Source organism: Candoia aspera, chromosome 1 (assembly GCF_035149785.1).
Source record: "Candoia aspera isolate rCanAsp1 chromosome 1, rCanAsp1.hap2, whole genome shotgun sequence".
Classification (NCBI taxonomy): domain Eukaryota; kingdom Metazoa; phylum Chordata; class Lepidosauria; order Squamata; family Boidae; genus Candoia; species Candoia aspera.
The window spans coordinates 54,463,947-54,477,811 of record NC_086153.1 but is presented as its reverse complement, the minus strand read 5'-3'; the positions used below and the strand labels follow the sequence as shown (position 1 = coordinate 54,477,811).

General features: G+C 38.4%; 1 protein-coding gene across 1 annotated transcript in view; it reads right to left on the bottom strand.

Moving 5' to 3' along the window:
- The window catches only part of COQ8A (coenzyme Q8A), a 66,385-nt gene extending 52,820 nt beyond the window's left edge, over positions 1-13,565 (bottom strand). Inside the window, exon 1 of the mRNA XM_063304296.1 lies at positions 13,454-13,565. The gene's annotated coding sequence lies outside the window, so the exon portion shown is untranslated. The remainder of the gene's footprint in view (positions 1-13,453) is intronic.
- Positions 13,566-13,865: the final 300 nt, after the last annotated feature.

Below are 13,865 nucleotides of genomic sequence, written 5' to 3'. Positions count from 1 at the left end.
TAGATCACCATCCCTTTCCTTGCTATAGTATAGGGATCAAATCTACAAATTCTGTATACCTGGAATTTCACTCCTTAAATTAAAGGAACTATGTGAAGGGAAGGGAAGGGAAGGGAAGGGAAGAATGTAGTAGTTTTAGCTAACATCTCTTTGGCTCAGAGTTGTTTTGGCAAATCATCTCTATGTGGGCAGGAAATAACTAGTTTAATTATCAACCAAGAATACTGTCGAATCTGACCAACTGGCCATATTTATACTACTAGAAAGATTGATGCCTCTTCCCACCCCATCTGAACTCAATGGCAGTTTTGTTTTTCCAAGCACAGGCTGCCCTTTCCCCCTCCCTCACTTATGTGGGCAATGTACATTTCACATCTTAAAGCAATTCCAAAAATGCTTCCTTTATCTCATCTGAAATGAACAGAGATTACAAGGGGCAAATTTGAACTGGCACAAAGTTCTGAACAAACCATTTATTTTTGGTTTTGAAAATGTTAACATCCAGAGAAGCAAATATTTTATCCTCCTAGCACTATCTTCTATTTCAAAGCCAACTGAACTAATGTGGGCTAGATCAAGAAATACAGAAGGAATGGCTCACAAGAGCCACTGAGCAGGCAGTATGCTGCAACCTTTTGAGATTAGCATATTGAAAGCCAAGGTCATGATTGCTTTTTCCTCCCTGAAGCCTTGGTATAGCTTCAAAGCAACAGATCCACTGAACAAGAAGGCTTGTTTATGCAATCACTGTTTTTTCATCCTTGATTTTCATATCTAACTGCTTAACACAAATAATTTAATTAAGACCAGATGTCAAAGTAAGGGAAGAGCTTCTGCACAATTACATGAATCTATCTGTTCATTATTTTTCTAAGCTTAATCACTCATACCATAATCAATCTTTAGTAGGAATGCACATCAAGGATAGAGTAACAAACCAAAGAAAATCTAGGGAAAAATAGTTTATGTATCCAGAACTTTTGGACAGCAAATATAAGGCAAGGCTGAGAAGAAGGGAATGAATGAAAAGCAGAGAAACATGCAGGAAAGCAATAAAGATAACAGAATGAAGACACAATACAAAAGCAAGACAAGGCAGAGACAAAAAGACAGAGGAAGCAGGAATTATTTGTAGATTGGGAATCGTAAGAATGACGTGTTCTTCAGTATAAATTTTTTTAAAAGGTTGAGTATGCAAGTTTCCAAGGGAGGAAGATTACAAAACATAAAGTATAGAAGGAAAGGACAAATTCATTTCCTACTGTTTTATAAAATACAGCAGAATGATTGCTTTGAGAAAAAGCCCAATCATGAAGCCATCTAAAACCCTCTGCAAAAAACTGAAGCATCAAGCTGCAAAGCCAAATTCCTATTGCTAAACTAAAGAGCTCATAAGCAGAAGCCCCTTCTGAGACACTTCAAGTTCTTCTTCCCACTCATTGTATAAACATTTAGCTACAAACTGAGATTAAAAGACATAAAAGGTTAAAAAAAAAGAGTACTAACAGTTCAGATACATAGCTGCAGATCTTCTAACTACAGATTTTCATTGTTTCCTGTCATTAGGTAATCAAGCATCTGACACAAGACCATGATAGCACTGCACTAGAACCATCTATTTCCTTCTCTTTCAGAAAGAAACTGGAAATATCTTATTTGTTATTCCTACTATAATGAATTACTGTGTGTTCGCTACTTTAAGACTGCATTGTTTTAATTACTGGTTTTTCCTTCTGACAGTTATAAGCTGATCAATGTGCTCCATGATAATATACTGTATACTACTGAGGACTATCCACTGAATGGGGGGGGGGATCTTTTAATGTCATCTACAAGTTAGAAAACTAGATGCCAAATAAGTATTTTGAGGAAGACTATACCAGGATTGAAAAACCAACATGGGAAAATTCCTATAACCAGGGATGCATCGTATGATGTGGGTTTTAATCAACACACCTAGAGAGCACTGGGTTGGGAAGGACTATTATACTGTGTTTTGGAATACAAGAAAATCCATGAGTAAGACAAGCAAGCCCCACAAATGTATTTGTTAAATCAGGCACAAGGAAAAACTGTTTTGACACTCTGCAGTAAGGAAGCTATGACCACAAACCTAAATGCATTGGCAAATCCCTCCAAACTGAAATGATGAACCCCATATCCTACTTAAATCCTTTCATACATAAAATACTACAATGTAACTTTTTATTCTTGAGGCTGCTTAAATGACAATTATTTTCCAATGGTGGCACAAGTTCCCTGCCCATTGCTTACAAATAAGGACAACATCACTTTCTCCTTAAAAGGCTTCAGACAGCAAAGATCAGGGGTAAAACTCTAATTCTGGATCAAGCCTGACAACTTTTTTATTTTAGGCATGGATATATCAGTAAATTAAGTATAAAAGTTCTAGCCTGACAACTCCATTTACATCCGGCTGACTGGGTTAGACACTGTCTGGGGACATGCAAAATTCTAGCCATCAGCTGCATCCCTGGAATTAATGAACTTTCACTTATGATGGTCAGGGTTCTAGAATAAATCATATCCAATTACGTTCATTATTATACAAAACTGCAAGCTACTTATTACACACTACTTACTCCAGGCAGCAACTTGCATGCTCCCTACAAGGATAATGTTTACAAGTCAATTACTGCTCAGTTTTTTTCAAAAAACATTGGCTGCCATTTGATATAAATGGTACTAGCATAAAAATATTTGTGGCCCGAAGACCAGCAATCTAGAACACTATTAGGAGACAGGAATGGGCAGTCAGAATTTAATTTAAAACTGAGTAGTGGGACAATAGACCTACCTATAGATCTGTTACACCTCTTTTCATCTGACTCCTGAGTTGCAGTATCATGCCCAGGCCACATATAGCCCAATGCTAAAGCAGACAACATTAGCAGCCCCTTCTCATACAGGAATCAAGATTCAAAGCCCCATCTATCTTACAGCTTTGCACCTCCTGTTACATCTAAACCACTGGAAATCTACACAGGAGATCTCCAGATGATTAGGTCTGGAACTTCAAGATAACTAGATAATTAAAGGTTGTACTCTCAACCCATTAAAGGAAGTCAAGTTGTGCTGGACTGATCTAAATTACATAAGTACTATCAATCGTTTAAGTTCAAATAAGGATAGCAACTTATCATTTTTATTCATCTATTTTCCATGCTGCCCAACTGCTAAAGCTCTCATAGTTTTTGTAACCATGGAGTTAGCAATAAATACCTAAGTTTATAGCATGCATAAATCATAATTTGTCAATTGACTGCTAGAGAAAATATCCATTTCTACAGACTACTCATTACAGTTATCATATGAATTTATCTCAAAGTTTTCCTCCAAGATGCAATTAAAATATATTTTAACAGAAACTTAAGTTAGTAATGTAAGAAATTATAAAAGACTAACAGAAAATCCTTGCATAACAACAAATGCTTAATAGTTTTAATAGGCTGATTTTGTTTTACAAGTCTGCAAATAAGTGCATTAATTTATATAAGATTTCAGTCCACCCTCAATACAAAATAAAGCTCAATTATTTGCAGAATATTCATACACTATACAGTAGGTAACACTCACTATGGAGCACTTTATCTGTTACAGACTGGAAACACAGATGTTTTATAAAAATAGGCAACATGCAGTTTCCTACTTTCATTGTAGTATGGTCAAGATGAGACCATAATGCTAAAGCCCATGGAGAATATTTAACACAGCCAAACTACACATTAGAACACCACAGTTGTTTCATACTGCGGGTGGATGTTTTGTTTTAACATTCCCACCCACAGGCAATGTCATCACCAAAACCAAACATAAACACATTATATTGTGTGTCTAAAACTTGGAATATAACAATATTTGCTCATGAAGACTGATAACTCCAGGCAAATATTTAAAGTGTCTAAGACTGAGACCATCACCAAATGTTTAGTCACCAGAACAAAGCCTGTCAACATCCAGGTTATTAGCACCCAAAAACTCTGTGGTGGTGTGAACATAAAGTATTGCTGGATTAGGCCAAGAATTTCACAGAACCACCAACTGCAGGAGAAGAGCTCTATTAGTCTTTGGTAGCCACATCATCGGAAGGAGTCTGGCAGAATCTTTTCAGAATAACCATTTTTATTAAAAGGCATAAGCTTTCATGAACTACAGATCACTTCATCAGATGCATGAAGTGGCATGGAGTGAGCTGTAGTTCACGAAAGCTTATGCTTTTTAAAAGAACTACTCAGGCATACACACACACACACACACACACACCAGAACCTAGAAACACAGTCATGCTAACTCCTATGCTGTTTCAAAAGGTCCCCAATTGCCCAGAGTAGCTTTGGAGAAGGAGCAGAGGACTTCATGAAGAAAGAAGCATCATCTAAAACCACCTCCCTCATTCTTCTCTTCCACTAGATCAAAGAGTATTCCACTGTGGAAAGGCATAAATTGGATCACTGCACGTTACCCGTTGTAAAGCCAACATCAGAAGAAAACATTTTTTTTTCATAGCATTTAATCCCATAGTCAATGCATACCCAAAGTTAGGTTAGCCAGTCCATAGATCCCAACTTAGGACTTAACATGGAAGACTAATTTTAAGAACAGCCATATTGTTCAGTTGCTTTGATAGCAGAAAAGACAGTACTTTGTGAGGTCACTTAGGCATAGCATTCTGAATGTCAAACGTAGAAAATATAACGCTCTATTTTTACATTCTACATAATGATCACAACTTCTTACAAGAAAATTGACATCCAGTTAGTCAATACTTGATTGACATTACATGAGAATTTGACTTTTCTGAGAAGACAAGCATAGAGGATCATCACACCCTCAAAATTCACTGGAGTGCCCATATAAAAACCCATATGTGAGGAGAGGGGGAGAACTAGCTAAAATTTGCATTATTAAGCCAAACACTTTGAACAGAATAGACTATAACTTTTATTCCAATTTGCTCTGTAATATCAACTGATCTTTTTAAAAAATCCTTTGGCTCAGAAGAATGCCATTCCTTTTTTTTATTTTCCAGCACGATGTTTGGATCTGAACATGAGGTCCTTAACCCTAGTGTCTCAACATCCACTCATAGTGCACATAGACTGAAAGCGGAATGCATAAATAGTTAACTTGAGATTGACAGGCTAGGCTATGTTTAACATTCATCAGATTCATAATATGAACCTGCAAAAGATCAGACAGAGGGTTGTAAAATCAGATATATTTCCAATTCTGATTCATTCTCGAATCTTCTTGCTCCCTTATATAATGAACAGCCACTCTGCAAGCGTTAAGGACACTCTGAAAAGCTTTAAGCAAATTACTTTGTGTACAAATATTCGCTTTGATTGGTACTTTCTGTGAGTCACTGCATTTACCAAGCCATGTCTACCAGCCATCACCCTTTTGAAAGACAGATGGAAATCACAAGTGCACCTGCTATAGTGCAATGGGTATGTCTTTAAACCATGAAAATAAATCAATACTGTGTCAGCTGTTTTCATGTGCTCTCTCTGTCCACTTTTCTGACCTTAATGACTGAAGAAGGTGCATGCAGGCAGCTGCCACAGCGTTGAGCTATTTTTTCTGGTTAAAGTAATGCAACAGCATTGTGTCAGCTGCTTTTATCTCTAGGAGAGAGACTATTGACATCTCTTAAAGAGTACCACTCTATTTTTGCTGGGAGGGGAGAACAGTGCTGTTGGGAGCATATGTATTTCTCTTTTGTGCTATGAAAAGCAGAAGAATAAATGCTAAGTTAGTATGATATTTACAAAGCACCATTTGACCATATCAGTGAGGACAAGTGGGAACAGCATATTCCTCACAATATTTAGGGCTACTTCCATTACTTAACCATTTCTTACTCTGAAACATATATTCCAGAAGACTTTTTTTTTTTGGCTGAAACTTGGTTTCAGATAAAACCATTTCATACTGAGCAATGTCATTCATACTTTTTCATAATATTATGAAAATATCATAAAATATGAGTTATTTTAATAGAAACATATCAGGTAAAACTATCTGCCTCTATAATCATGAAAGACATTTCTATAGGATGGCAGATCTCTCCAAAATAAGCCCCTTCCCCTGCAAAACAAAGAAACAACAAATAGACCCTCCGAGGAATTTGTTAGGTTTTTTCTAATGGCAATACTAAAATCTAAATTCAACAACAGAAATCATCTACAAAATGCAGCTGTCAGTTCCTACTAAACTCTTAGAAAGAAAATGTTTTACATTCTGCTGTATTCCAGGTTGAATACATAAACCCACACTTGGGGAAAACAAAGCAAAATAGAAGCCAGAGAACAAGACAAACTGAGCTTGGGCATTTCCTGAACTAATTCAGCATCCTTCAGCACACTTAATCTGATTTAAACACAATTAACTGGCAGAAGGTACTGAACTTATTACTGTTCTCCCTAAAGAGTTAAGCACATGCATAGTCAACTTTAGGACTTCCTAAATAGTCAACATTTTTTTCACCATCTAATAAAAAAATACCCTACTATATTTTCTTCTCTAAAGACTTATGTTCAGTTACCATTGACATGTCATAAAGCAAAATGCTACATCTACTTTTCTCCCTTCCCAGCATCATCAAGTGTCAACCACACAAGCATCCACACTCTTCATCCTTTTTCAGCAACTGTCAAAGCTATAAGTTCAGTTCCTGAGCATACTTTGCTCCCTTCCTAACTTTGGCAGACTGGACAGAAGATGCCACATATTTATCTGGGTTGAACTTGGAAAGTAGACTGTGACCATAGCTGCAGTCCCATCTAGGGGACTAGCAAGAGAAAAGGTGTTATTCTGCTTCACAGCTACTGGCAAGATATACCACAATGTTCTGTTTTGTTCTCCATGCTGTAAATGTCTGCATGAAAATGCTGGCCAAAATAATTCAAAACTTTGGGCATAAGTATTCTAAGTATACCTATGACATTCAATTTTACCATCCATTTACTTCTCCCAGGAGACAGTGAAATTCTTGAGCTCAGGGAGACATGAGGGGGAGGGAGTGGAACAAGCTGAAACATAATCCAGATGAGACAGAGGCACAACAGGCAAGGAAACTGCTGCTCTGGCTGGAGATTTACATCTAGATAAGGGTGTCCTCCTGAACAACCAAATACACAGCTTGTGAATTCACCGGGAGTTTATTAACCAAGAAAAATTATGGTCTTCTGGAGATTTGATTTTGCTTCAATTAGTCAAGTTGCAGATTAGACTACTGCAACACATTCTTTACTAAGCTGCTTTTAACGACTGGAAATGTCAAATGATAGAAATTCCAAGACTGAACACTTGAAATGATGAAGGAATGGTGAGAACTTGGACTGCCAATTAATTTTTAAAGCTGAATTTAAAGTTATAACTTAGACTTTAAAAGTTTAGAATCTAATGATTTAAATCCATCTGTATTAGCTCTGCATTTCAAGCTTAACAACTCAGGTTCTTCTCATCTGTTCACCAGTAAAATAGGGCTGTTTTCCACAGTGGCCTTGGCACTGCGGAATACACTTTCAGTTGTAATCAAAGACCCTGTTGATCCACATAATTTTTAAAAACCTAAAGAAATCATGATTTTTTGTATCTTTACTGTGAGAGAGGTTTTGCTGGATTATTAAACATTGCTTCACCTGTATGTATTTAATGGTTTTTGTGTTTTAAATGGTTCATTTTAGCAATTTCAACTGATGTTTTATAGAAGGGAGATGGCTGCAACACAGTGGTCACAGATGGGTCAGTAGGAGAATGAAGCAAAATTAACAGGAGATAACTGTCCAGATGTATACTCAGAAGAGGCAGGAGGAATTTGAGGACCTCTGAAGAAATAGTAAACTTCTATGTCTCTCTCAAGGATTACATGATGTGCATCTGCTATTCCTTTTCTAACTTTACAATCAGCTCCCAAGGAATGTTTCTGTATTTCAGTGTGGCAGAAACAAGGCATTTTACTACTGCAGTTATGATCAATACATGGTTTAACTGGCTACAAGTTTAACCAAAACAAATTGCACTTTGGGAAACTTTGGTTATAACTACTCTATCAAAAATACTGATCAGTCACAAGAAGACTGACTGGTAACTGAAAATGGATTTCATGTTCTACAGAGATGCCCTTAATTCCATTTTCCACCCAGCTCTAAGCTTATTAGACATATTCAAACCCTATTCAAAATCAGTCACATGAAATTGACTCCTCTAACCTCATGATCAAGGTCCCACTGATCATATTTTTTATGTGCAAGTGCCAAACTGGAATATTCATTTTTTTTTCATTGGAACTGCATAAATTGGATCCTTAGAGCCCATGAGAAAGTAATCTATTTCAAGAGACTTCCTGCAATTGCATTTAAACATCCAATTGTTTCTCTTTATGTGGAACCATTCTCAACTACTTTGAAACTTATTATTTGAGGGAAAGCTTTTCCATAAATATATCTACCCCAAGTATTAAGAAATGCCAAGGGGGCCCTTCACTCCCTCTACTGGAAGCAGTACATTATGTGAGACATGACAGAAAGCACTCTCAGCTGTGACACACCAATTATAGAATGCCCTTACATTAGAGGCAAGGGTGACACTAACTCTGGTTTTGTTTCAGGGTGACTACTGAAACAGCCAAGTTGTTAAGATGTCCATGACAGTAGCCTGGTATGTATTTTTGGTTTACCTAAATTGTTTGTTTGTTTGTTTGTGTGTATGTATGTATGTATTTATTTGATTTCTGTAGCCGCCCATCTCAGCAAGTGACTCTGGGAGGCTTACAACAATAAAACTATAAAACAATTAAAACAATTACAATCAGAACAATTAAAATACAAAGTAAGTATACATGGCTGCCAAGTAAGCAATGTATGGATGTTAATATAACTAAGAAATGGGACCATTCACACGCTCGGGGCCCCAGGCCCAGAGCCAGGTCTTCATGGCCTTACGAAAGGCCAACAGGGTCGGAGACATCCTAATTTCTGGAGGGAGAATGTTCCAGAGGGCAGGTGCTACAGAAGAGAAGGCACACCTTCTAGTTCTCACCAACCAGCATTCCCTGGCTGACGGGACCCATAGCAAACCCAACCTGTCAGATCGAATTGGATGGGTATAAACAACTGGGAGAAGACGGTCCCTTAGGTATCCCAGTCCCAAGCCATCAAGGGCTTTAAAGGTGACAACCAGCACGTTGAATTCCACCCAGAAGCACACCGGCAACCAATGCAGCTCACGCAGCAGTGGTGTTACATGTGTCGAGTATCTGACACCATTTACTATCCATGCAACTGCATTATGCACCAGTTATCTTTTGTTGTTTAAGCATCCCACCCTGGGATATAGTGATATTGGGAAGGCTATAAATATTTGGTCTCTTTAAAGTTTTGCAAATAAAGTTAACAAATAAAAGGATTTTTTTAGCAATATAAACATTATAACAACTATGGTTAATCACTGATAAAAAAGCGACATCTGAAAGTGCTTACACATTGCCATTATTAGCTATTTTCTACAGCTATTCAAAGCATAAACAGATTTATAGAACAAGTTTATTAGTCAGCAAAACTGAGGAAGGACAACAGGAAATTATAAAAAACATTGTTCCATATTTTGCCATCTTTATTCTTTATAATTCTTATCAAGGCTAAAAAAGTGAGAACCCCACCTCTTTGTATTGTCATGCATGACATGAAATGATATCCCATTACCACCTGCTTGTACACAATTGGTCTTGGAGACGAAAAGTCCAAAAAAACAAAATGCCGACATCTGAAAGTGCTTACACATTGCCATTATTCAGGTGTTCAAAGCATAAACAAATTTATAGAACAAGTTTATTAGTCAGCAAAACCGAAGGAGGACAACAGGAAATTATAAAAAACATTGTTCCTTATTTTGCCATCTTTATTCTATATAAATGTTACTGGGGGGGGGGGTTGTTTTGTTTTTAAGAGCATTCCAAGGTCTTTTCCTTAATTCATGTATAATATCAGTGTTAAGATAAAGTTTTGCAGATATGTTTTATGTTAGTTTTCAAAGTCACAAGGGTCATTGCTCTCAATGCTGGTGAGTCAAATGAAGATGGTCCATGTTTATGGTGATTAAGTCTGGCAAGATTAGCTTTATTACATTCATCCTTTGCCAATTTGTAAATAAAAACAGTGCAGCATTAAAGCCATGTATGTCAAGGATAAAATTCCTCAGACCACAATATCGTTTTCTTGTGCTGACATAAACGTTTTCTGATTCTCCTATTCTTTTTGAATTATTTTGCTGTATTAAAACAGCTCTATCAGTGTTGCATCTTCAATGGCAGCTAGCCAAGAACTCGTTGGGGAAAAATAACAATACAAAATGAACATCTGTCCCAATACATAGTATTTAGGTATAAGTCTATGATGAACACAGGGGATGCTATTTGGCTATCATAGCTAATGAATGAATATCTGTAAGTTAGAAACACAGCCAAAACATAAAAGTCTGAATCCTTTAATTTGATTTCTTTAAAGGTCAGTTCTTATAGGTCTACAAGACTGACAAACAAGGACTGGGGTTTTTTTTTATGAAATGAAAACCAAGAACTTGCACAGCTACTCTTAAGAGCATGCGTGCCTCCAAAATATATTATTTGTGTCATCCATTGCCATATATTTCTGAAAGCCTACTTCTGGGATGTCTCTCTTCCTAGAAAACAGTAATCAGCCTCCCTTTTCCACATGACTTTATTTTCATTTTTCATTTATATATTAAATGAATAGCTTGCACACTTCAAAGAAAGATAACAGCCTCCAACTTATTTTTTTACTTTCAAAAATATAGATATTCTTAGAAAATAAAACTGGTGAGAGTCTAGAGCCTGGTGTTTTGTTTTGTAAAGTGCTCACCTTCAAGGGGAAAATGCAAAAGTAAGCTGGGTGGTAGAACATTTCATGCAAGACTACAGAGGTCCCAAGGAGCAACCTCACCAGCCTGTCTTTTGGTAATGACTGCTTTGGCCATGTTCTTCATGACAGTCATTTTGTTAATGAAACACCTGCACACACCACAAGCCATTGTAAAAGAATATTCATACCATGCTCTTACAATTCTAAATCTGCCCACTGGATCAAAGTTGGAGATCTTGCTCCAGAAACTGTTAAGTCAAAGTAAGTGAATAACTGGGTGAGCTATTTCACTGACAAGGATGATGGGGAGTTATCTTCATTCCAAATCTCAAGTAGCAGAAGTAGACTGAGATCTTCCAAGTGGCTGCAAAAGGATGCCAGCAGGCAGATCTCTACATATGACCATTTTGGACGTAAGAGGAATCTACAATTTTTAGCCTGACCAACAAACCTACCCAAGCATTTAAATCTCTGTTGGAAGTAAAGTTTTAATAATTTATTTATGTTTTCTTGTATAATTGGAGACAGGGATTAATGAATTACTGTTTTTAACAAGCATACCACACAGTGTTAAAATAATTATGGAAACTCTCATTTAAAAGATTTATCATTCACTGCTAGCTTTTATGATCCCATTTCAGTACAGTGATTTAATCCAGGAGTGACCAGTCTGCAGCCCCAGAAGTCCTTTGTGACCACAGCACCAAAATTCAGCAACAGAATTGCCAAAACCTGGCAACTCTTCTTCTGTTATACTGAAGTGCTAAATTTATGAACACTGAATGGAAAGATTAAGAATCTGGAACACAGATTTCACCCATCATTCAGCAGTTGGGTGTGAACACAATTGAGTAATAAGACTATCATTAATTTTTAAAAAAGAAAAAATTCCAACCCTCTAAACAAAACAGAAAACCAATCTCTGCAATGTAGCCTTACTTCATTATGAATTGTGCCATGCCCACAATGGCCCTCATCCCCCTCAAAACATTAAATTTCATCCAACCTTTGCCCACTTGTCTTAAATGACAAATTATAACTTATTCTCTCTTAAAACGAAAGGTTCTGTTTTTATATTAAATTAATGACAGAAATCTAAATGTTATTTTGTTTTTTATAACTGATTTTTTTCCTTTTTTTTTTTTAACAAACCAGCAATTTTATGGAACAATGTTGCTGTTCTTGAAGCCACATACCCCCAGCAGCAGAACAAAATAAATGAGGTAGACTGAAAAGAGAATTACTACAATGGCATAGCACAGCTTGCACAATTCTGAGACTCAAGTCACACCAAGGCAGATTCCACACAAAATCTGGCAAGCACAAATTATTTCATGCAAAATGCCTTCAAATAATTTTCACAGGATCAGAAGGAAACAAAACACATGAAATTAATTAGCATATCAAAACTAAAAACAAAACATGGAAAGATCAACCCAAAATGGGAACAACAGCATTAGAAATACACACGCACACATATAGGACACATTTTTCCGTTTAGATCACTTGTCATACAGCATCGGGCTTTAAAAACACGAAAAACTGTTTTCAAAAGACAGTTTCCAAGTGAATATTTCCCACCAACCCAATTTATTGGCCACCACTTCAAAATCTAGGTGCTGCCTTTTTTTATCCTTGCCAGTTGCTAAGAGTTTCCTTGTTAGCATGAAATGCTGAAACAGGATTTCTTATCAATCCATATCCATTTACGTGGAAGCAAAATATACTAATTTCAAATATTTTACATTAAAATTCAGCAGTAGGAGTGAGGAAGAGAGTTTGGGATGATAGGTATGAATAAATATAAGGCAGGGAAAGAAAACAGAGCTGCAACTGCCGCCCAGGCGGAAAAAAAAACAACAAAACGGAGGCTTATCACGCCTCCCTCTTCTGCTCCAGCTTCTCAGCACCGCCTCTCGAGCAAGCTGTGACTCTGCCGCCCCGTGGTAATTAACCAAGAATAGTCACAGTCTTGACTCAAAACGTAGAATATTTAATCCAATTTGATACTGCGCCTTAGAAAACTGTTCTGAGCCAGTATGCAGCGCTCCCCATCCAGCGCCCTCCTATAACTTTCTCATCAGGGTCAAGAGGGCTGGGGTCGATGGGACTCAGTATCCAACACATCTCAAGGGCTGCAAAAGACGCCCCAAGCTAGCTACCGTTCAGCGATGATATCAGCGCAGCCCTGTTTTTATTTCCCGGAACCCAGTCCCTCTCTCATGCATCGCGCCACAGCTGCAATAATTCCTAGAACATGTTTTCGCCTCATCCGCCTTCCCACCAGGCACAGCCCACGACCCTCTTGCGGGCGCTGGCACGGGGCGACGTCTGCGAAGAGACCCTCACTCCCAGCGCGCGAGCGCGGCCAAAATCTCTCTTCCCTCTTTCCCCGCTGCGGGACACCATTTTCCCCTTTGCCGAATACAGCGGCCGCTACAGGACTGATGCGCTGTGGAGGCTGACGGAGGGCGGGTAAAATCAGAGGCCTTCCCAGCTCCTCCAGACGGGTGCCATGCCGCGCCGTATGCTTGCAACGCTTAGCTTACCTCGCCCCGCACGGCGCCGCTCCCTAACCCGACTGCCTACTCGCCGACACCCGCCCCGTGGCACCACGAGGCGCAGAGCTTGTTTACCAACTCGCCTGCCTTCTCGGTTTGAGGCCCGGCCCCAGGCTCCGCCCTCTCCCGCTTTCATTGGCTCCTCAGAAGCCGCCTCCTTTCCGTTGTCCAGAGATTAGCGCGAGAGGGGAGATGTCAGCCTGCGGAGAGCGTGCTCGACTCGTGGTGTTCGCGTCCTGTCCAATGAAACGCCGAGACGGAAAAAGTTTCGGCCAATAGGAAGGCGGCGCTGCCTTCATCCATGTTGCGCTGGTAGCTTCTGAGTTCTTCGCATGGTGATAGGAGGCCCCTGGATGGAAATGGACGTGGATTAGCGCTTGAGGGGCGGGGAAAGCAGCAG